A 25,201-nucleotide genomic window follows, 5' to 3' on the forward strand; every position below is an offset into this window, starting at 1 on the left:
CTCAACTAACGGAATTAATTGATTTTAATTTTTAATTTAATTACATAACCAACAGGAAATGGATTTACGTCCTCTTTAAATCATGGCCGAAATCGAATGTCAAATTATAATCCGTGTTCTAAACTTCTAGCAGAATGCAAATTTTTATTTCATTCCATATTTTCTCTTTGTTTTGTTATATTTAAATTAATTTAATTAATAATAATTTAATTAGTGATTTAATTAATAATAATTTAATTAGTGATTTAATTAATAATTTAGTTAAATTAATTTAATTAAATTAGGTTTTATTTATAAATTTAAATTCTGAAATTACCTGATTCAAATCATTTTAAAAAATCTATTACTGAATACATAAATATTTTGCTATCGAACAATGTGTATATGTTTTTTTTCCAACGTAAAAATGTTTTTCCTTCTTTATAATATATATTCTTTTTTATTTTTATTTTAAAATAATCAAACAAATTTCAGTGCATAGAGAATGCGACTGAACAGAAATAAATATGTTTGTCTAGACATTGTATTGTGTGCTCTCTTTAATAATAGGTCTTTTTTCACAATAAGAATGTTGCGTCGATATACGCATTCTGTCCATTTAAAAACCCGCCGGGTATCATTTTGCACTGCGCCGCACACATTCTGAATTGTTAAAAGGAAAATTTTATATATATTATATATATATATGCTATATAAATTCCCAGAATCTGATAATGGATTTTTCAAAAGAGCTCTCTTTTTACGATTAAAAAAAAGAAATAATCTGGAAAAACATATCTTTAAATTTTAGTACAATTTTGAGAAAATGATTCTTCTATATATCGATACGTGTATTTTTAAAAGTTTTGAGAAATATATCGTTTATTTTAATATATAATAATATTTATTATGTAGTTTAAAAAATAATAATTAAATTTTTAATATCAAGTGGAATTAAAGTAAAAATTAATTTTATCTAAGATTTCACCAATAAATTTAATTTAATTTTGAATTTCGTTTTACAATTCGGCATAAGTAGATTAAAAATTAAATTAAATACAACTTTAAATATTAAATCCTTCGAATTGAAATTAATTTCATATTTCGTTACAGATTTAATGCGTAATTGAATTCAAAATATAAAAAGAAAACTATAAAGAATTTAGAATTTCGTTACAGATTTGATGCGGAATTGATAATTAAAAACTGAATTCTATTTCCGATTGAAAATGGAATTACACTAATGGATTTAAAATCTGAATTTCGTTTCCAATTTTATCCACTATTAAATAATTAGATATTTAAATTTTTTCCTTTATCAAGCGAAATTAATAATTGGATTAAATTTAAATGTCAAATTAAAAATTGAAATTGTGAATTTTATTTCAGATTTATTGCGGATAAATTCGTTTTGAATCACTATCTTAATTGTTTCGGGATAATAGTGGACAATACCTAATTTTCGAATTTCGTTTACACTTCTTAACGGAATTAATTTTTATTTCATTTCCCATATGAAATTAAATTATACACTAATCGAGTGGAATTAAAATCAGAATCAATTTTTGTAGATTAATCACAAAATCGAATGAACAGAAATGAAACTTAAATTAATTTTGAATTTAATTTCGATGTAGATCCTACACAATTAATTTCTTTGCCACCTAATGAATTTTGAAATTCTAAATTCCAATTAATTCTAAATTTAATTTAAGTAACATACAATAACGGAATAATTCTCCATAATCTGTTATCGAGGAAATAAACATTATCGATTTTCCCGCGTTTATCGAAGGATTTATAGAATACATATGGGGTTTAGTTGGCATGAAATTTTTTTTAAAAAAAGTTCCAGATTCCATACACGCACGTGCAGAAGGAAACTTTTTTTTTCCTCCCTCTCCCTCTTTGGACGAAACACAGAAGTCTTGGGAGATTTTCTTTCTTTCGCAGGAGGATCTTTGAAAGAGTAATGGCTTCCTTTCTCGAAAATGGGCCGGAGAGACCCGCTCCGATTTCTTTTTTTTTTTTGGGAGGACAAAAGGACTTCTTGAATGGTTCTCGTTATTGCTCGTGGTGGTCTGATGGCGCACTGTGGATACATATATTGTATTATTGAGTCCCAGAATGACCCGAGCCCAGTCTCTCCAATGATGGGACGCACTGCACTATAGGCCGTTATAACATTAAGGAGATTGAGTAAGGGTTGTGAACGCGTCACATTTATAGGAAGAGGGTGTCTCCTCCTCGTCTTACCATGTCAACCTATATATACTTTCTATAGACTTGATATGAATCTGGATTTTTTTTATAAAATTGTATTCAAAATACGTGTATTCCAGATTAAAACCCGTTCTTGACATTGGGTACGGATTTAGTGACAAATGTGGAACAAAGAATCTGATTGGAATTTAGATATTTTAAATTCACGATATATTCGGCTAATTGTTAGGAATGTTCCGAACTTGAAGGAATTGGTGTGTTTAATCCGAAACTAATTTTATACCAAATTCTTTCTATGGTTCTTAATTCTGATAAACGAATCCTTTTTTCATACTTCATCTTCTCTTCCTAAATTCTAACAAACGAATCCTTCCGTTCATCCATTATTTCTATCACTGAAAGAAAATTTTAAATACTTGCCATATAATTCTGGTTACCAACAAAGCAGAAGACAAACCCTAATTTAGTGCCATAATTCCCAAAAGTTTATATCTGTATTTATATCAGAAAAGTATTTCACTGTAATTCTAATAAAGAAAAAACGAATTCTAATATTCGTTTTTGTCATTTTATTTTACGTACCGAGGGTCATTTCTACGGGAATGGCAGAAAGTCGTTGGATACCTTTATATATTTATATATATATACGTTAGGTCTCGCGCTAACTTTTTAGTTTCTTCGGTGACGAGTATTTGGATCACAAAAGTGTTGGCTAGGGTACTCAGCGTAATAATGGCGGTTGTAAAAAAAATAATTCCGAAAGGAAAGCCCCTCTTGACAAACATTAAACTGGTCAGAATCATCTACGAGAAAATACTGCTAGATGTATAGAATTCGAGAATTATTTAAAACAATAATTTTAATGTAAAGAACAATGAACAACAAAATTAGCATTTGATAAAGAAATTATTCACCTTCTTTAAAAATAAGATCGTATATGAATTTACAACATATAATTAATTAAGGAAGGAGAAAATAATTTCTTATTCATTTGAATTATATAATAATTAATTTAAATATTCAATTTTAAATTAAGTGTCCTATAAAATTAAATATTCAAAATTGAATTACGTTTCAGAATTAAATTAAATATTCAACTTTAAATTAATAGTTTTCGATTAATATAAATATTCAACACTAAATTACGTTTTAAAAATAACGCAGAATTAAATTCAATTTAATTTTTCTATCGAATTTGATAAAGGCTATTAATAATTTATAGTGTCTGCATTACAGTTTCAAATAGATAAAGAAATGTGAAAAATTTCGTTATAGATTAAGTGTAAAATTAAATAAATTGAATCCGAATTCCGTTTTGGATTATGGAAATCGGAATTAATACTTACGTTATAGTAGCAGGAACAGAATTAAATCCAGATTTTAATATCGTCACCGAAATAAAATATAGAATTAAAATAAATAATTCCACTTATTGGAATTCGCCAACAAAAGCATATTGATTTTGAATTTCATTTGAGATTTAACTTATATGTAAATTGAAAAGTTAAAACTTAAAATAAATTTGAAAATTAAATTTGGAATTAAATTTAATTGGAGATTTTGTGCGGAATTAATAAATAGTATATCGTGAATTCGATTTTTGGATGAATTCTGAATTTCGTTATTAGTTTTTAAAGAGATAAATTAATTAAAATTAAAATTTCTTTAGAATAACACTGATTTAATTGGATTTTAAATTCATTTTAGATTGAAAGCAAAATTAAATTATTTGAATTTGAAGTTTAATTACATTAGGAATTAATTCCATCTTTTTATTGAAAAATAATTAAAAAGAAAATTTAATTTAATTTCAATAAGATGAGATAAGGGATTAAATTTTGTTACAAATTTGGTGCCGAATTAAATAAGTAGGAACCGAATTTTGTTTCGTATTATGGAATGCGGAATTAATGGAAAATTAATTAAATTTTTTGGTGGTGGGACCAGAATGAAATCCAATTTTAATTTCCTATCCGGAATAAAATATGAAATTAAATTAAGTAAACTAGTTTTTTGAATATAATTAGATATTATTGCCAAATTATTTTATCTTCTCTTTCAAACAATGCTAATAAGTTGTTGTTTTCTCATTCTTCTTTTTAAATTACAATAATTTAAAAGAAGAGTGTATTTTGTATTTTTCTCAATTTCACTCAATAGTTTTCTATGACCGCACTGAAGAAAAAGAAGTAAAGGGCTGTATTTAAGTCCCACCACAATAATTCTCCTTCCTGCCCCCTTTGGTTTGTATTGTCGTTAAAGAGTTTGTTGTGATACCTGCGCGCTTTTTTTTATACCTTTAGCTTGAAAAACCCTTTAAAGGAACACGTCAAATATATATATACAGTATATACTGAAAAACTCGTAAAAAAAGAGACTTCTTTTTCAACACTGTAATGTACACCCTCGATGAATGGATATACTTTGGAGATTTAGGGGTTAAATCGCATTCGAGAAAAATAATGCCGACACAAAATTCCTTTGATCTTGAATGACTACGCGGGATGGGGTGGAGGGGGAGAGGGTCAGTAGCGCGACACACCAACACAAGTAAAGGATATAATATACAAACACTAATATATATATATATAGGAAAAAATGAAAAAGGGATATATGGAGACTTTGAAAAAAACCATCTTAGTAGAATAAAGTAGCGCGCGATGTTTTGGCAAGTTTGACATTGTCGACGGAAACACTCTTTGATGAAAATAACTGAAGCGTTTTAATGGAAGCTTGAAGATCATTTGAAGGTGGTAGGTCGTGAAACGCGATCAAGGTTAACTCCCGCTGTGACCTCGGTTCTTGTCAAAAAATAAAAAAAATTTCTGCTTCCTGTATATACACCGCCGCCAAAACTATATCGCAAAATATGAAACTCAACTTCATTAAATGTATATAAAAAAAAATCAATAAAAATAACTGTTAGGGAATCCATGGGCTTTTTATACTTTCAATCGGAATAACCGAATTACAATATTATTTATTTAATTCATTTACAACAATAAATTCGGCGCCGAATCTTTAACGAAATTTACAAACAAATTTAATTCCACGTATTATTTAATTAAAATTAAATTTAGATAGAGGGATGGAATTTATTACAGATGTAATTAAACTTCAAATTTTCAAATAATTTAAGTTTGCTTTCAACCGAAAACGAATTTTAAATCTGATTAAATTAGTGTTATTCTGTTTCTAATTCTAAAGAAAATTTAAATTTTAATTAATTTCTCTCTTCAAAAACTGATAACGAAATTCAGAATTCAACCGAAAATTGAATTTACGATATACTGTTTATTAATTCCACACAAAATCTTCAATGAAATTTAATTCACGATTCCGATTTTAATTTTCAACTTTAATTTACGTTCTAATTTTTTAATTCATATATAAGTTAAATCGCAAATGAAATTCAAAATCAATCTGCTTTTGTTGGCAAATTCCAATAAGTGGAATTATTTATTTTAATTCTATATTTTATTTCGGTGACGATATTAAAATCTGGATTTAATTCTGTTCCCGCTACTATAACGTAAGCATTAATTCCGATTTCCATAATCCAAAACGGAATTCGGATCCTATGTATTTAATTACATGGCGAATCTTTAACGAAATTTGAAATAAACTTTAATTCCAGGTTTTATCTGTAAATTTAAATTAATTTTTTTCTTCATAAACTGATAAGGAAATTCATAATTCAACCGAAAACCGAATTTATATATTCTATATATACTTGTTAATTTCCCATTAAATTTGTAACAAAATTTAAAATGAAGTCTAATTCCTTATTCAGCGTTTAGTTTTTAATTCTAATTTAAATTTTAATTCTGTTTCTGTTTTTCATTTACTTCAAACTGTAATGCAGACACTATAATTAATTAATAGTCTTTATCAAATTCAATAGGAAAATTAAATTTAACTTAATTCCACGTTCATTTTAAAACGTAATTTAAATTTGAATATTTAATTCAATATGAAACGCAATTAAAAATTATTTAAATGAATCCGAAACGTAATTTAAAGCTAAATATTAAAATTAATTCGAAACATAATTTAAAATTAAATATTTAAATTAATTCGTAATTTAAAGTTTAATTGCAGCGTCTGGATTCAATCATTATGGTCGCATAAAGTATTTTCACAAATTTTCAATTCTATTTCATTCACTAAATCCAAAATGTAATAAATTTTTGAATTTTCAATATAAAATCAGAAATTTAAAACTTAATTCATTTTTTATTTAAACTGTTGAAAATTTCTTTAATTCTGATATTGCTATTGTGCAATGTTAACATTTGTTAAGACTTAGATATATGTATATAAATAAAATATATTACAATTGAAAAAAGTAGTAACGGTTGGATGAAGAAAAAAAAATTTAAGTAAAAAAAAACTATAAGACGCCGCGTTTATATAATATATTCAAAGAGTTTCCGGGAAAGGTGTCTTTTCGAAGGGGGATGAAGGGGACACATAATTCACTTGAAGCTTTGTTCGAAGATGAAGAAAATCGTAACACTAACAATATCCAAGTGGCAGCATGAAGCATTCCAAAGGAGCGATTCTTTTTCTCTCTCCCTAAAGATCTAAAAGAGTTCAACTGGTGGGACGCAATATTTTAGGTCTAGGACGTCTATGGTCAGCGCGGAGTCCGGTTTTGAAAGGGCTAGCCGAAAATTTATGGGTCGCAGCTGATCCGAAACTTGTGCCTCTCTATATATATATATTTTTCAGGGTCCACACGAGGTATACCATATAAGGGTGAAAAACATGGCTCGTCTCTTCTAATAATCGACTCCAGTCATTTTGAAAATGAAAATGGCCGAAAATGACCGTAAGGCCGCCGCGTACTAAAAATGAATGTAGGGTTTTCTTTCTTTCTCTTTCAGCCCCCTTTTTCACTGAAATGCTATTAAATTTTTCAAGCCACATACATAGCTCACGCGACAGACCTCATCGATATATAGTTCAAATGGAAGAAGAAAAAAAGAACCTTCAACTCCGAAAGTATTAAAAGTTGGAATTGTATAAAAATCTATGTTTCATGGATGCAAGCTGCCTTTTTTTACGATTTCACTTACTTCTTTCTTTCTTTCTTTCTTTCTTTTTTTCTCCAAACAGTGATTAATGATCTTCGAATAAATGTCCAAATGGTCATTTTACTTCTGATTTCATGCCTTGTTCAAGGATATTTCGATTTATGAAAAGTCCATGAAATTTTTAATAATTATATTACAACAAAATGTATTGCAATATAATAAATGCTTTGCGGATTGAGTCGTTTTGCGTATATGTGACGTGCTACAGGAGAAAAGGGACATTAAAGGCAAACAAGTTTTCGTGTTTTATCTGATTTTACTATTAGCTTCAATTAGAAACTTTCATTTTTAACTATATGTAAAATCAAAATCAGTTTCTACTGAAAATTTTGGATTTAATTTAAAATATCAGTGTTTTGTTATATTTGATATTTCAAAAATAATTATTACAGGCCTTGGATTATATGACTTTTTCGGACTTTTTTCGACTTATTTTTAATAAAATGCAACTTTTTCGACTTTTTTTTTTACATTTTTTAAAAAAAAATTTTAACAAAATACGTTTTTTTTCGTATACAATGCAGATCTTCTTCTGATCTTCTTTATTTCAATTATTTAACAAATTTTTAACTAAAATTCTTCACTAAATTAATTATTTTTAATAATTTTAATGAAATTCTTTACGAATTCAATTGTCTTAAATTATTTTTTAATTACAATATTTATGAAATTTAATAATTGTTTATAATTTTTAAAAAATATCAAATAAAATTACCAAAAAATTTTAATTCAAAATCACTTGAAATTTAATTATTTCCAAAAATTTCAATTATTTTCAATGACTTTTATAATATTCTTCGAAAATTGAATTATCTAAAAGCTTTTCTCAATAAAGTTCAATTTTTGTCAGTAATTTCTAATAAATTCTTCAATTAATTTCAAAATTTTCAATTAAAATTAACTAAAATTCAATTGTTGTCCAAAATTTCATTTGAAATTCAATTATTTTCCAAATTTCAATTCAATATCAACAAAAATTCAATTATTTTCAAAAATTTCAATTTAAAATCAATTAAAAATGAAATTCAGTTAATTTCAAAAATCAAAATTTTATATTTTTCGAAAATTCAATTACTTTTAAAAAATATTATTTAAAATTATTTGATAAATTATGTTTAGTTCTGTAAAATTTAATTATTGTCTGAAAATTAACAACATTTTTTGAAATTCTATTGTTTCTCATAATTTCAATTTTAACTTTTCCAAACTTTAAAAAAATGTTTATTTAAAAATCTAAAACTTGCTTAAGCATATTGCCTGAAATTTTTTTGATTATCAAAACTAAAAACTATGACAAAATTTTAAATTTGAATAAATTGCTTAAATCAGACTTGAAAAAATTATAAAAATTGAACTTTAAGAATTTTTTTTTAGAAATTTGTCCTACTTAAATAAAATTTTGAAAATTTTTCTTACAATTAAGACGATTCTAAATATTCGAAATAAATTTTCTTGATAATATTCTTACAGATCAAATAAAATATAATATAATTTTTTTTTAATATTTAAATATTTAAATATAAATATTAATGCTTTTATCTTGACAATTGGCAGCAAGATAAAAAAAAGTTATCGCTCAATGCATAAAAGCTTGAAAATCAAAGTCAAACTGTTTCAGTATTTTGTCGAGCATTTCAAAGAAAACAGACTTAAAAATCATACCAAATTTTTTTCTTATTCCTTATGACTCCTATAATAGAAATTCACTTGAATTTTCGATTTTTATCAATTTGGTTAATAATGAAAAGCAGTCCCCATTTACCCTGAGTTTTCGAATTTTTGGGGTAAATGGGGACAGCTTGTCATTACTAACCAAATTAACAAAAATCAAAAATTCAAGTGAATTTCTGTTATGGGAGTCATAAGGAATAAGAAAAAAATTTGGTATGATTTTTAAGTCTGTTTTTTTTCAAATGCAAGACAAAATACTTAAATAAAAAAAAAAAATAAAAAAAAATTTCAATTGGTTCAACTATTATATATCTACTACAAATTTTTTTTCAAGTTTTATCATCCCTTAATACAGTAATATACTTAAGGAAACTTTTTTTTTAAAACTTTCTTAGAAGCTATGCTCTCCCCATTTACCCCCAAATTTTATGAAATTTTTCTAAATTTTAGGGTAATTGGAGACAGTCAGTTTCATGCGTTTAAAGCTTATCTAAATTTTTTTCAGCTGCATAAAATTAATCCTAGGAATGTAAATAACAACTTAAAAAAATAAACCCGCAAATATTACCTTTTAAAGGAAGAAACTTATGTAATTTGTGAAAAATAGCCATTTTATCCCCATTTACCCCAACTGACCCTAATTCATTAAATTTAAATAAAAAATTAAATAGAAAAAATGAAAATATATATTTTAAATCCTACTTTTTCCTCCTTTCCTCATAAAAAAAATTGAGTTAGACAAAATTGTAAACATATTTAAACGTTACAAGAATTGTCTAATAAATAGAGAGGAAAAAAAAAATTCAGCAAATATAGCAAAAGGTATTAAAATTAGAAAGATTTCATATCGCACGCACATTCCTCAGTTATCGGTTTCGACACAGAAATATTTGTTTAGCCGCAGGACTAAGAAGATTGGATTGTACCAAAAGTAGAATCCCTTTGTGTTTAAAAAAAAAAAATTATCTAAATTCTCGTAATTTAATTTTTTTTTTAAATAATGAAATTTTTTTAAAACTATTTTTTTTTCTGAAAGAAAAAAAGAGTTCATAAAGTTAAATTTTTTAAAATCCCTAGCTTCATTGATTATTGACATTGTCGAGGATTATTATTATTTTTTTTTTAAAGAACTATATAAATGTACCATAAATGTCAAACTTTGATCTGAAAATGGATTAGGACGTAAATTATTATACTCGTTATTATTTGACTAAGTTTCCGCTTTTTTCTTTTAGTATACATATATGTATATATATATATATATATTTATGCGCTTACTGGTATTGTATATAACTGGTTGGGCTTTTAACGAAATAACACAACAGCTGAACGATTCCGAAAAAACCAAGAAAAAAAAAAAAAAGATGCGTGTAGACGATGGAAAGTCATAAAATTCCTAAAAAGCACACGACCGTAAGAAAAACTCGTGATGCTATTTAACGACGCGCTTTTGAATGCTTTAAAGCTAAACTAAACGAGCACCGTAAAAACTACAAAGGATGTCTGATTATAGATTATTCACAAATTAGCTTCGGTGACCCAAACACATTTTATTAAGTGTAACATTTTTTTTTTCTTTTTCTTACAACCAGTTCGATTTTGGATAACATTTATACACATGTGTTAGCAGCGCTCAATAAAATGAATTTTCTTTTTTTATATTTAATTATTTTATTGACTCGATAAATAAAGTGAAAATAAGGAAATAGAATTTTGGCTAAATGAGTTAAAATTTTAGACATTTTTTACTCTTATACAGGACAACATTTAATCAAAGTTTCAAATCAATTCGACAAAAATTGGATATGAAAAAAATTAATTGAAAAAAAAAATTTAACCACCTCTTATTTCTACATATTTTGTTTAATTGAGTTAAAATTTTAGGTTTTTGTTACTCTTATGTAGGACAACAATTAACCAAAGTTTTAAACGATTTTGACAAAAGTGGGATTTGAAAAATCAATTAAAAACAAAAAAAAAATTGAATCACTTCTTATTTCTATGAATTAATCAAAATTTCAAACCATTTTGACAAAACCAAATTAAAAACCAAATTTCCAATATCATTTAAAATTGAAAATCTTTAATCACCTCAACATTTTGTGAATTTTATTTGAATCAGTTAAAATTTTAGATACTTGTTATATAGGACAAAAATTAACCAAAATTTCAAGCCAATCCGACAAAAGTGGGATTTAAATAAAATCACTTGAAAAGCAAACAAAAAAATTTAGACACTTCTTATTTTTATGAATTTTAGTGAAATGAGTTAAAATTTTAGGTACTTGTTACCCTCATGTACACCCAGAGAAAAAAATTATTAGTTTTGAATAAAAACGTATATTTAAATCATTTTTATTTATTTCAAATAAATATTTTATTTAAATTAAATAAATAAATGTTTGTTTGAAATTGTCGTATATGTTTCTTACAAATAAACAATTTTATTAGTACTTTTTAAAAAGGTACATTTGTGGCAAATAAATAATATATTTAATTCAAATAAAAGTTTATTCGAGTTGAACGCAAGCATGCGCAGAATACTGTATACGATATAACTTTAAAGATGTCGGACGTAGTGAAAACGAGGTGACAGATTAACGCGACCAAGCAGTTGTTTGTACAAGGATTGATTATTATTTGATTAAAACAAATACTAATTTCAGGATAATTAAAGAAATGTTTTTATTCGCGAGTGTTTATTAATTAAATCACACTTTCCTTTTATTTTGAGTGCCTTTCTCCCTGTTGTGTCTCCAATGTGAAGCAGAATTCAAATCAACTTATCATTGACACAGAGAAATGGAAATTGTTATGTTTCAACAATATATTTTATTTAATTCAAATAAAACATTTCTCTGGGTGTAGGACAACAATTAACTAAAGTTTTAAACTATTTTGACAAAATCGAATAAAGAAAAATACCATATCACTTATAATGCAAAAATTGTAATTACCTCTACTTTTTGTAAATTTTAGTGCAATGAGTTAAAATTTTAGTTACTTGTTACTTTCACATAAGACAACACTTAACAAAAATTTAAAGTCATTCCAACAAAAAATGAGATTTGGAAAAAAGTAAAATACCACCAATTGTATGCTTTTAAAAAATTTTAAATCATTGCGTAAAAGATATTTTCTACTGTTGGGGAAATTTTTAGAAAGTAAGATGAGAGTATTAAACGAGTGCTTGTTTTTCATGGCAGGGTGCCTTATAAACTTACGTAAAGGTATAGGACCAGGTGAGGGTGAACCCAGCTGCCCTTATACACGATCCTTACGATTCCATCTATATTATACCTTTGTAATTATTATCCCTCGTCTTCCTTAAGTTCCTATTTTTCTCCTTCTTCTTCTTCTTCTTCTTCATCGCATTCTTCCTGCATCCGGGAAATTTTTACACCATCATAATATAGGGAAATCTACCGAGAAAGGGAAAAGAAAACAGGTATCTTATCTTTCAAAAGTATCTCTCTAACGATAAGAAAAACAACATTAAAGTGAACGAGTTCTGTTTTTTTTTTAATTTCTTCTGAGAATAACAATTTTGTATTATTTTCAAAAATTGAAATATTTTCTTTGAAATTCATTAAAATTTTAACAGGGACGTTTTTCAATTTCAGTAACACTTATTTATTATAAATCTTCACAAAAAAAACTTTGGAAACAGGTCAAATTTTACTGGTGGGTTAAGAAAAAAATATAGCAAAACTAATTGGGACTATTTTTTTGCGTTAATACAAAAAAACTCAAATTTTCCAAAAAACACGATTTTTTCGTTTAAATTTTTCAATTTTTAATTTAAGATGTTAAAATTTTTGAAACTAGTAAATTTTTATTAGTAGATTATGGACAAAATACATCTAAACTAATTAGAAAGCGTTTTTTTGTTTTAATTGCAAAAAAACTCATACTTTACAAAAAAATTGGGTTTTCCTTCTTAAATTTTGTAATTTTTCATTTAAGGAGTTAAAACTTTTGATTATTGTAAATTTTTACAAGTAGAATACGAGAAAAATATTGGAAAAATAATTGAAATTAATTTTTTTGCGTTTTTAGATGTAAAAATCATATTTTTCCCAAAAAAAAAAATAGTTTTCTTCTCTTAAATTAAAAAATTTTTAATTAAAAGTAGTTAAAACTTTGGAAACAGTTAAAATTTTTCTAGTAGGTTATGGAAAAAAAGCAAAACTAATTGGAACTATTTTTTTTGCGTTAATAGAAAAAAAACTCAAATTTTACAAAAAACACGATGTTTTCGTTTAAATTTTCCAATTTTCAATTTAAGAAGTTAAAATTTTTGAAACTGGTAAATTTTTACAAGTAAATTACAGGAAAAATACAGCTAAACCAATTAGAAAGGGTTTTTTTAAATGTAAAAAATTCAAATTTTACAACAAAGAAAATTGGGTTTTCTTCCTTAAATTTTACAATTTTTAATTAAAGAAATAAATTACTTTTTAAAATTGAAAATTTTTATGATTACGTAAATTCGTTTTTAGTTTATTATTATTATTTATTTTTATCAATTTGTCGTTATAATTTGATTATTGAAGAGAAAACAAGATTGAGCAGGTGTTTAACGTTGAATGATGAGATCAAATTAGAAGATAAGGATGGATTTGATGTGTGAGCACGTGAGTCTTTCTATTTACAAATGTTAGCACCACCACCGCGTGTCCCGTTGCAGCACGCGTGCTTCAAGACTACCTGTTGGATATATATATATACATATATAGTGAAGCAGCAAGTTTTTTTAAAATTCCATCACCTGCGCCAATGATGATTTAATTTTCCAGAAATTATTATTCTAAAAAATACAGTTTCCCTTCCTTGGGGATTATAAAGTACGCAAACGTTTTTTTTTCTTTTCTATATATACTAAAAATATTTTCGAATTTTTTTTTTGTTTTAATTTGAAAATTTTCAATCACCTCTTATTTCTATGAATTTTATTTAAATTAGTTAAAATTTTAGGCATTTGTTACTTTCATATAGGACAACAATTAATCAAAGTTTTAAGTCAATCTGACAAAACGCGATATGAAAAAAAATAATAACTTAAAATGCAAAAAAAAATCTAACCACTTCTTATTTCTTTAGATTTTAGTTAATTTAGTTAAAAGTTTAGGCATTTATTACTCTCATACAGTACGACAATTAACCAAATTTTCAAATCAATCCGACAAAAGTAACATATTTTAAATTGTTTTTAAATTTTATTATTAAATAAATATTATTTACTAAAGCCAATAAAACTTTGATAATCTCTAATTTTTATAAATTTTGTTTAAGTGTGTTAAAATTTTAAGTATTTGTCACTTTCATAATGTCTAATAATTAACCAAAGTTTCAAAGCGAATTTGTCAAAAAATTGAGATTTGAAAAGAAAATTTGACTTGAAATACAAAAAAACTTTAATCACTTCTTATTTCAATAAATTTTTATTTAAATGAGTTAAAATTTTAGGCATTTTTTACTCTCATATAGAACAACAATTAACCAAAGTTTCATGCCAATCCGACAGAAGAGTAACATATTTTTAATTTCTTTTTTAAATTTATTATTTTATAAAAAAAAATTTAATAGATTAAAATAAACATTAAACAATAAAGTACAATTTTTTGGAGAATTAATTTTTTTTCTTAACTTTAGCTTCATTTTAGTTTAATTTTTATGTCCTCTAAATCTTATTAAGTAAATATAGAGTTTCATTTTCAAATTTTTAACACTCTAAGTGTATTTTGAATTCTTGACATTAAAAAGTCATTATACTTTAAATTTCTTTTCTAAAATTACACCCCCCCCTCTCTCTCTCTCCCCCCCCCTCTCTCTCTCTCTCTCTCTCTCTCTCTCTCTCTCTCTCTCTCTCTCTCTCTCTCTCTCTCTCTCTCTCTCTCTCTCTCTTCTGTTTATCATCCTTTATCCCCTTCAGTGACTCATTGTAATTGTAAAATTACGTAAAAAATGAAAAAAAATGTATTTATTTTTAAATAAATAAAAAATTTTATTTATTTTTAAATACATAAAAAAATTTATTTATTTTTTTTTTGAAATAAAAATTTATAAGCACATTTTTTTCTCACAGTCATTTCCGTGAAATGACTAAAATGTTTCAAATGTTTCTCTGCAGGAATCTTCGTAACTTTATTTTTTATAACATATACCTTTTGTCGTTTGGAAAACCCATAAAAGGCGTCAGCGTCATTTAAAGTACCATCAGGGTCATAAAGTAAAAGGGTAAAACCACTGTCGGAGTAGACAGTATTAAAGTGAGCGCAATGGTTTTTAAATTTCAAGAAGAGACCCGAAAAAAAAAAAATTTTTTTTTTTTTGAAAGAAAAAACAAGAATTCCAAGTCGTGGTTTCCCATAAATATTGTCTAACATTCTATATAAGTATAAAAGTGAACGAATTTTTTTTTCCTTTTCTTAAGAAATAGAACTTTTCTATAGTAATTCAAAGTGTTATAGTTATTTTTAAAAAATTTTTTTATATTTTTTTTTTTTTTTTGAAACCATTCTTGAAAGCAAGGATTGACTATAAATAAAATGACACCTTGGGCGAAAATGAAAGTTCTCTTTTAAACCTTAATTATATTTTTTAACATTTTGAAATAAAGAAAATGGTATATTCTCCTATAATTTTTTAAAAATAAATATTGAGATTTTATCAGAATTCCGCTGGAACTTCCAACGTAATTCAGTCGGAATTCCATCAGAGTTCCAAAGAATTTCCAATGGGATTCCGACGGAATGACGATTAATTTTTTTTCAAAATTTTTAGAGTTCTAATTCCGTCGGAATTTCATCGGAATTCCATCGGAGTTCCAAAGAATTTCCGATGGGATTCCGACGGAATTACGTTAAAAGTTCTGGCGGAATTCTGATAGAACCTCCAGGGGGCACTTTCCGGGGAATCTTTCCAAGTGAGGTTATTTACGGTTATTTATTAAATTTTTTTTTCTCCAATAAATTTAAAAGTTGGAATTGATTTAATAATAATTAAATTAAAGGGGAAATTTCATTTGATGATGTGTACAAATTATTAGATGAATGATTTACAAGACGATGACTATGCACCATTTTATATTTATATGATATGGGGTATTAAGAAATAACCCTTTAAATTGGGTTTAAAGTGGAGGAGCGACCGTTTTTTAGTTACTCATGATCACCTGTTAAATATATCTGTAAGCAGGTCTCGATCCTAATATACATATGTAAAAATCATTTCACAAAAAATGATGGATCCACCCTTTTTAATAACCGGGTTAATTTAATTATATGTATATATTTAAAACAGATTTCTCTCTCATATGGAGAAATAATTAAAGTAGAGTGTATAGGAATATCAAGGTAGATGCAAAGAATATTTAATATAAGGTATGTAGAACTAAATAGGTTCATGGTAGGTTGAAAGTAGGTTCAAGGTAGTGTTTAAGAAGGTTCTAAAGAGGTGTAAATACGTGTAAGGTAAAGTTTAACCACTTTCAACATAGGGTGAAAGTTTCAAGGCAGGGTAAATATAAGTTCGATGTAAGGTTTAAATTGATGTAATGTAGGTACGAAGTAGGGTTAAAATAGATTTAAAGTAGGGTCAGAGTAGGTTTAAAGTAGGGTTTAAATGAACTAATTGTACGGTCAAAATAGGTACAAAGTAGGGTTTAAATAGATTTAAAGTAGGTTCAAAGTAGGTTCTAAGTAGAATTTAAATGAAATTAAACTAGAGTTAAATTAGGGTTTACATAGATGTAATATAGATCCAAGGTAGAGTTAAAGTAGGGTTTAAATTAATTTAAAGTTGGGTCAAATTATAGGTTCGTAGGAGGGTTTAAATGGCTTTAATGTAGGTTTAAAGTAGGGGTAAAACAGATGTAATGTAGGGCCAATGTAGCGTTTAATAGGATTTAAAGTAGGTTACAGTATAGTTTCGAAGTAGAATTCAATTGGATTAAAACTAGGGTTAAAGTAGGTTTAAGGTAAAGATTTTATGATTTGTATGTAGGGTGAATTCAAGGTCAAAATGAATTCAATGTAGAATCAAATTAGGTTCAAATTTAGGGTTAAAGTAGGTTTCTTATAGTTTAAAATATAATAAAAGTAATTTCATTCCGTGGAAAATAGAATATTTTTAAATAGAATCAAAAAAAAAAAAAACCTAATGCTAATAACATAAAAATGCTGTTTAAATGAAAATGAAAATATTGTATAGGATACAAGTGGATGGAAATTAAAGAAATTTAAAATTATTTACAGAAATTATTATAATCCTTTCAATTACGAATCAAATGATGAATTAACGATTTTAAATACATATATACATATAGATATACATATGTAATATAATCTGTTTATCTGTTTCTAAATTTAAAAACACGTACTAGGGTCGTTTTGAACCTGTTGAGGGTTAAGAAAATTCACACGGGTTGTCGTAACCGCTTGGACATTCACTTCCACCCTCTTAAAATGAGTTCTTCCGGTTCTTAATAGTTAGAATAACACGGATTTAAAGGGATTAAAATGAATATTCAAAATAAAACTAGATATATACGTTTTCAAAAAAAAACAATGTATAATATTGTTTTCAAAAAATAATTTTTTTGAACAATTAATAAATAAATATTTTTCGCCAAAAGTGATTTATCAACATTTGTTGTTCAAACACGATATAAATTAATTTTTCAAAAAGTGTTCAATTTACAAAAATTTTAATTTCTTTTTCTCAAAAACTAATTTGACTTTATTTTAGTAAAAAAAAGAAAGTAATATTAATTCTTCAGACTTTCGTGGGTTTATGGTAATTTAATTTTTGGATTAAGATAGGGTTTAAGGTAAAGGCAAAAGTAGGTTTAATGTAGGGTAACAGAAGGTTCATGATAGGGTTTAATGAAGGGTCAAAATATGTTTAATTTAGGTTCAATATAAGGTTAAATGTAGAGTTAAAGTAGGGTTTGCAGTTAGGTTCAAAGTACATACAAGAGAGGGTTCAATGTAGGGTTAAGGAAGGATTTAATTTATGTTTAAAATATGTTCAAGATAGGGTTAAATGTAGGCTCGAGGTATAGGTTTAAGGTAGAGCATTAGTGTTTTCAGTCTGTTTCATGTAATGTAAAAGTGGTTTTACTAAGGGTCAAAGTAGGGTTTAAATGTATGTAATCTAGGATCAATGTAGGGTTAAAATAGATTTAATGGAGTGCCAAAATTGGGTCAAACTCGGTCAAAGTAGAGTTTAAATAGATGTAATGTATGGTCAAATTAGGGTTTAAATGGATTTAATATAGGGTTTAAGTAGGTTTAAAGCAGATTTAATGTAGATCCAATGTAGGTTCAAACTAGGGTTAAATTGATTTAATAGAGGGCCAAAGTAGGCACAAAATAAATTTAATGTAGGGTCAAAGTAGGCTTAAAATAGATTTAATGTAGGGTCAATCTAGAGTCAAAGTAGGGTTAAAACAGTTTTAATGAAAAGCTGTCGGTTCGAAGTAGGTTCTAAATGGATGTAATGTAGGGACAAAATATAGAGTTTAAATAGATTTAATATAGGGTCAAAGTAGGTTTATTGTAGAATCAAAGAACATTCAATGTAGAGTTAAAAAATTGAAATTATTATTTAAGTAGGTTCAAAGTAGGTTTAAAATAGGTTTGAAGAAGGTTCAAATTAATTTCAAAGTAGAGTCAATAATTAAAATTAAAAATAAATAAACACTACGCAAAAATAACATTGTTATTACAAAAAATTATTCTTCATTATTTTTACAAGTCATCCTAGCAGTGATTTATGGAATAATAAATTCAAATTATAGAATATTGTATATAAATTAGAATATAAATACAAATAAGTGCAGAACTTTCTAACAAGGAAAAGTGAAAACTAACACTTTATATGGACATATGCCGTTGTATATAGTATATATACAGGATTAAATTTCAGAAGGTTTTGTAATACAACACATCATTATCTGTCTCTATGTTTCTAAATTTAAAAACACACGCAAACCATGAGTTTTCTGGACCTGCAAGAGGGTTGAGAAAAAAAAATTCACACGGGTTGTCGAGAGTATATATAAGAGCAACTGGACCTATGCATTTTCACCCTCTTATGTCGTCCATCCGGTCATTTTCAACCCTGAAAACGATTTCTCAGGAAAGGGATGCGTTTTGCTTTCGTGCCTCATCTTCTCAAGGGAATAACACATATATCACGAACTAGGGAAAACACTTGTGGGCGTATAGGGAGACATATCCTATCTATACACTATATATATAGGTATATACATGCAGATGGTATTATGCCTCTATACTATGGTGTAAGAACTTTAAAACGTATTTATTCACCGAGAAGATCGTTCACCTGCTTCTTTTTCATATTGATTTTTTATCACTCGATTCACTACTTTAAATTTATGTTGTATGAAATTTTTTTTTTTCTATTAAAACAAGTTTGTTGGAAGACTAGTTTTAATATGAATTTTGAAATTTTTTCGTTTATTATAAATCCGGAATATTAAAATGCAATTTAATGATAAATTTAGTATATTATATTCTTAAAATGAGAATATCTTCTTAATTTAAGAATATATTTTTGTATTATAAAGAGTTAATTCTTATTTTTAAAATGTGTTCTTATTTTAAGAATATTCATCTATTTTAGAATTTCTTAATGCAATTTATTCTTAAATTTAGTATATTTACAATAAGAATGTCCTCTAAATTTGAGAATATAATTTACGCATTTGCCTCTTTTGGGTGCACTGAAAAAAACGATATTCTAGATTTTAGAATGCCTACTTAAATAGGAGCCAAAAATATTCCCCATTTAAAGTAAGTGAGAAATATTCTTACAATAAGAATATATTATTTATTGTAAGAATATTTCCACTTACTTTAAGTGGGAAATATTCTTGGCTCCTACTTGAGTAGGCATTCTATAATTCTAGAATATCGTTTTTTCAGTGTGTTGACATTATGGAAACCGACTAGAATTGTGTTTTTTTAAAAAAATGTATTCTTATTTTAAGAATATTTATTTATTTTAGAATTTCTTGATTCAATTTATTGTTAAATTTGATATAATATACACTTACAATAAGAATATCTTCTATAAATTTGAGAATATAATTGTAATTCGATTTGTAGTATATTATATGTATATTCTTAATTTTAGAATTTATTCTTATTTTAAGCATATTTACAACTATATTGATCTATTTTGGAATATTTAAATGTTATTTATTCTTAAAATTAGTATAATTTACTCTTAAAATAAAAATATTTTTAGTGTATTAAGAGAATATTGTTAAATTTTAATATGTTCTTTTATTTTAAGAATATTTGCCTAATGTAGAATATTTAAATGCTATTTATTTTTAAATTTAGTATAATTTACTTTCAAAATAAGAATATATTTTCTGTATTAGGAGTATATTATTAATTTTACAATGTATTCTTATTTTAAGAATATTTTTATGCAATTTATTCTTAATTTTAGAATATATGATAATTTTAAGAATACATTTTTTTTGTAAAAAATCGTAGTAATTATAATATAATTTATTATATGTATAGATATTATATGTATATAATTATTTAAATGAGTTTAATGCTAATATAATTAAATTTTGCTAATCTGCAAAAACCGGAACAAAATAAGCGGATATAGGATAGTTTTTGAAAAATTTTATCTTTCACAATATTCTAGATTTCAAGATAATGATATATATATATTGTATGGATATATATTCTAAAGACACTGTTTATATACCATTGAGTTAAATATACACAAAAATCATGATAGCAAAATCCGCTTAAAAAAAAATTTTTTTCGACTAATAAACTCTAATAACGTTAAACACCTTAAAACTTATAAAAGGGGTGACCAAAAATATTTTTACCACAAACGTTGAACTGATTTTATGCCGATAATATAATATTTTTTTTTTTTTCCCCAAAAAAAATAAATGGGTTTTAGTGGTAATTAGTCGGAATAAGCTGACGATTTTCCAAATACGTGCGCTTTTAAACCACAAATCGTATTTTCGCTTATTTTTAATTAGGTGAACAAGTATAACTAATTATTTTTTTTTTGTTGAAATTTTATTTAAAATAAAATTTTTTTTCACTTAAAAAGAAAAAAAGAAGTGTACTTTAAAAGGTAGTATTATTTATAAAAAAAAATTATTATTTTACAGATTGTTTACAGTTGGAAAAAAAGTAATCTCCTATTGAGAGGAAATTGCAATAATAAAATCCTTTTAAATAAAGAAGAAATTCTTTCAATGATATAGTGTGGGGGGGGAGGAATTTAAAGAGGAATAATAAACATTCCTTTCATTTTAAAACAACTTTTTTACTATTAAATATCATCACTACATTATTCCTCTCATATTGAGAGGATTTTTTCAATTTTTATCAATATTTTGCCTTTCAATTGAAGAATTTTATCGATGTGAATTTTAGTAAATATCAAGGCAAATATATTGACGCTATTTATTCCTCTCGAATTGAGAGGGAAAAAATTCCTTTTTTTCAAAGAAAAATTATTTCATTTTTAGAACAAAAAAAAAAAAAAAAAGAAAAATAAACGGATGCATTAGAAATACTATACTTTTAGAAATATCATATATGAATTCTTTTATAAAATAGATTCAATTTCATTTACCTCTATAATATAAATAATAATAGTTCATCTCATATTTACCCAAGTTGGTCATTCTATTTTTCCTGATGTTTTCAAAAAAAAAAAAAAGCCAGGATCAAGAGTTTTTTACCCCATTCTTTTTTGAGTGCAATTCAAACGTTGTGTGGTCAGTGAGGGTCAACGAATACGTAATATTATACCTACTACTATGTTAATTGTGAAATAGGATTCCATGAGTGAAAAAAATCTCTTACTATAAAATGTACCTGCGATGCGTGGGAAGATAGAAAAACGGTCAAAATTCAAAATTGAACGATATAATGTATATTCTCAATTTGAGAGGAATGTCCTAATGTCGTTCTATCAATAAAATCCTCTTAAAAGAAGAGGAAAAAAATATCAACAATACTCTCGTTTCAAGTATAAAATTTCAGGGTATTTTAAAAGATGAATTTTCCTCTCAAATGGAGAATATTTTTTTTAGTGTAAAAAAACTTAATTTTTTTAATTTTTTTTTTACACTTAAAAAAATATTCTTCATTTTTAGAGGAAATTTCATCTTTTGTTATTTTTTAGAATTTTATACTTGAAACGAGAGTATTACTCATCAACTGATATTTTTTTCCCTCTTCTTTTAAGAGGATTTTTATTGATATAACGACATTCCTCTCAAATTGAGAATAATATTCTCGTTTGAAAAATATTCCTTTCATACTGATGCTTTTTAGGAAAAACTTTATAATTCAATTTTTTCTGATAATAATCTAAATTTACACGTTAGCATAAGTTAAATTAAAAAAAAAACCTATAAATTTAAATCTAAAAAATAAACTTTTTTAAATAAAAAAATAGTCTTTTTTTTGTGTAAATTTTCGTAAAGTTAAAAGTTGAAATTACATAAAAAGAAAAAAGAATACCACAAACTTCCGGAAGCTTTTTGAGAAGTATTTAAGAAGACCTCGAAGTCAAATGAAGCCTATTCATATTGGCCTAGATGTGAGAGAGAGATAACGTTAAAATTTTTTTTTTAGTCCTTCACATCCAGGACGAAAATCGAACGAGTTTTTCGCCTGTTCGACATGGTCATGTCACGTGGTGCACTGGCTTTCGAAAAACAGAGCAACAGATGGGCCGCATTTGCCTCTTTGGGTGTCGACTTTCTGGAAACCGACCAGAAATGTGTTTTTTTTTCATTCCTCCTCATTCTCATTTTCCTCTACTCTTTAGAAAAATGAAAATCAGCGTGAAAAAGGAAATCGACCAAATTAACGGACATGAGAAATTTTTAACGGTTATTTCATATGTACACCAAATTTTTTACTAATTCTCTAATTTATATATATATATATATATATATATATATATATATATATATATGTGTGTGTGTGTTCTTGAAAATTATCCAAATTTTTTCGAAAAGTATTTTTAATTAAAATTTACAAACCCATTTAATTAATATTATCTACTTTTTATTATAACATTATACGGGTAATTATTCAAAAAATTTTTAGGGGAGAAATTTAAAAAAAATAAATTTCTATTTGATCAAATTTTTATTTTACAGAATTTTCATTTAAAACGAATTTTTATTGAGCAAAATTTAATTGCACAAAATTTTTCTCAAAATGTGTATTTAACTGTATTTTTATGTGATCACAGCCTAAAAATTTAAATACACTTTGCGAATATTATTGTTGGACATAATTTCAAATTCCACCAAAGTCTCCACTCACCATTTTCGTCATAATTCTCGTCAATACTTCATCACAAGTTATACAGATTTTTAAATAAAATTTTTTTTTAAATAATAATTTTGGAAGAGTTAAAGTTGAAATTTTTAGAAATAATTGAATTTCAAAAGATTTTGTTAATTTTCAGACAATAATTAAATTTTACAGAAATAAAAATAATTTATCAAATAATTTTAGATAACATTTTTTAAAAGTAATGAATTTTCAAAGATTTACAATTTTGCTATTTGAAATTAATTATTGAACTTCAAGTGTTTTTTAATTAAAATTTTTTGATGATTTCTGTTACTAAAAAATTTATTAGAAATTGCAGAAAAAAAATACAAAAAAATAGTTTCAGATGTTTGAATTTTCGTAGAATATTATAAAAATCATTGAAAATAATTGAATTTCAGTTGAAATTGTAAAATTTCAAAAAATTTTAGATGGATAATTTTAGAAATAATTAAATTTTAAAAGCTTTTAAATTGAAATATACGAAAAAAATTTAATTTCAATTTTAATTGATTTTAATTGAATTTTTTTTTAAAAATTGAATTTTAATTGATTTCGAATTGAAATTTTGGAAAATAATTGAATTGTAGTTGATTTTCAATTAAATTTTTTTGAATAATTGAATTTTAATCGATTTTGAATTGAAATTTTGAAAAAAATTGAATTGAAGTTGTTTTTGAATTAAAATTTTTGAAAATAATTGAATTGTAGTCGATTTTGAATTCAAATTTTAGAAAATAATTGAATTGTAGTTAATTTTGAACTAAATTATTTAAATAATTGCATTGTAGTTGATTTTGAATTGAAATTTTGGAAAATAATTGAATTGTAGTTGATTTTGAATTGAAATTTTGAAAAATAATTGAATTTCGGTTGATTTTTAATTAAATTTTTTTAAATAATTGAATTTTTATTGATTTTGAATTGAAATTTTGGAAAAAAAATTGAATTGTAGTTAATTTGGAATTAAAATTTTGGAAAATAATTGAATTTTAATTGATTTGGAATTGAAAATTTGTGAAATTAATTGAAGAATTTTTTTAGAAATTACAGACAAAAATTAAACTTTAATACAAAAATGCTTTCAGATAATTGAATTTTCGTAGAATATTATAAAAATTATTGAAAATAATTGAAATTTTTTCAATTAAATTTTTAAGTGATTTTGAATTGAAAATTTTTGGTAATTTTATTTGCCAATTTTCTTTTTAATTATAAACAATTAATAAATTTCATAGAAATTTTAATTGAAAAATAGTTTAAGATAATTGAATTTATGAAGAATTTTATAAAAAATATTAAAAAGTAATTAATTTAGTAAAGATTTTTAGTTAAAAATTTGTTAAATAATTAATTGTATAATCCAAGGCCTGGAATTATGACAAATGGCGAATGGGGACAATGGTAATCAATCGTAAATATTTTGGACTCTTGCTTCCCAACCCTGTTTGTTTACAAATATCGTCTGGAAATTAAGATATTGCGTAACAGAAATTTATTAATTGCATTAATTGACAAAAAAATATTAATCAAGTAATACAATATTAAAATTTAGTTCATTTATTTATAATTGTAAATAAATTTACGTTTTCCTATTTTTTATAAAAATTCATAATAAAATTAAATTTAATACTTGAAAAATTCCGTTATCCATTTTTACAAGAATGATAAAAAAAAAATTTTAATATTGATTCAATCTATAAGAAAAGGATTATAGGATATGTCATCTATTTTTTAAAGGATGATGCGCAGTTAATATAGAAACCGCGATAAATATCGATTTAGTTCTGGCTATATGGTTTTATATATAATATATACTATGTATAGAAAATTGGACAAATGATG

Source organism: Leptopilina boulardi, unplaced genomic scaffold (genome assembly GCF_019393585.1).
Source record: "Leptopilina boulardi isolate dan_hultmark-lab unplaced genomic scaffold, ZJU_Lbou_2.1 LbouV2_396, whole genome shotgun sequence".
Lineage (NCBI taxonomy): Eukaryota > Metazoa > Arthropoda > Insecta > Hymenoptera > Figitidae > Leptopilina > Leptopilina boulardi.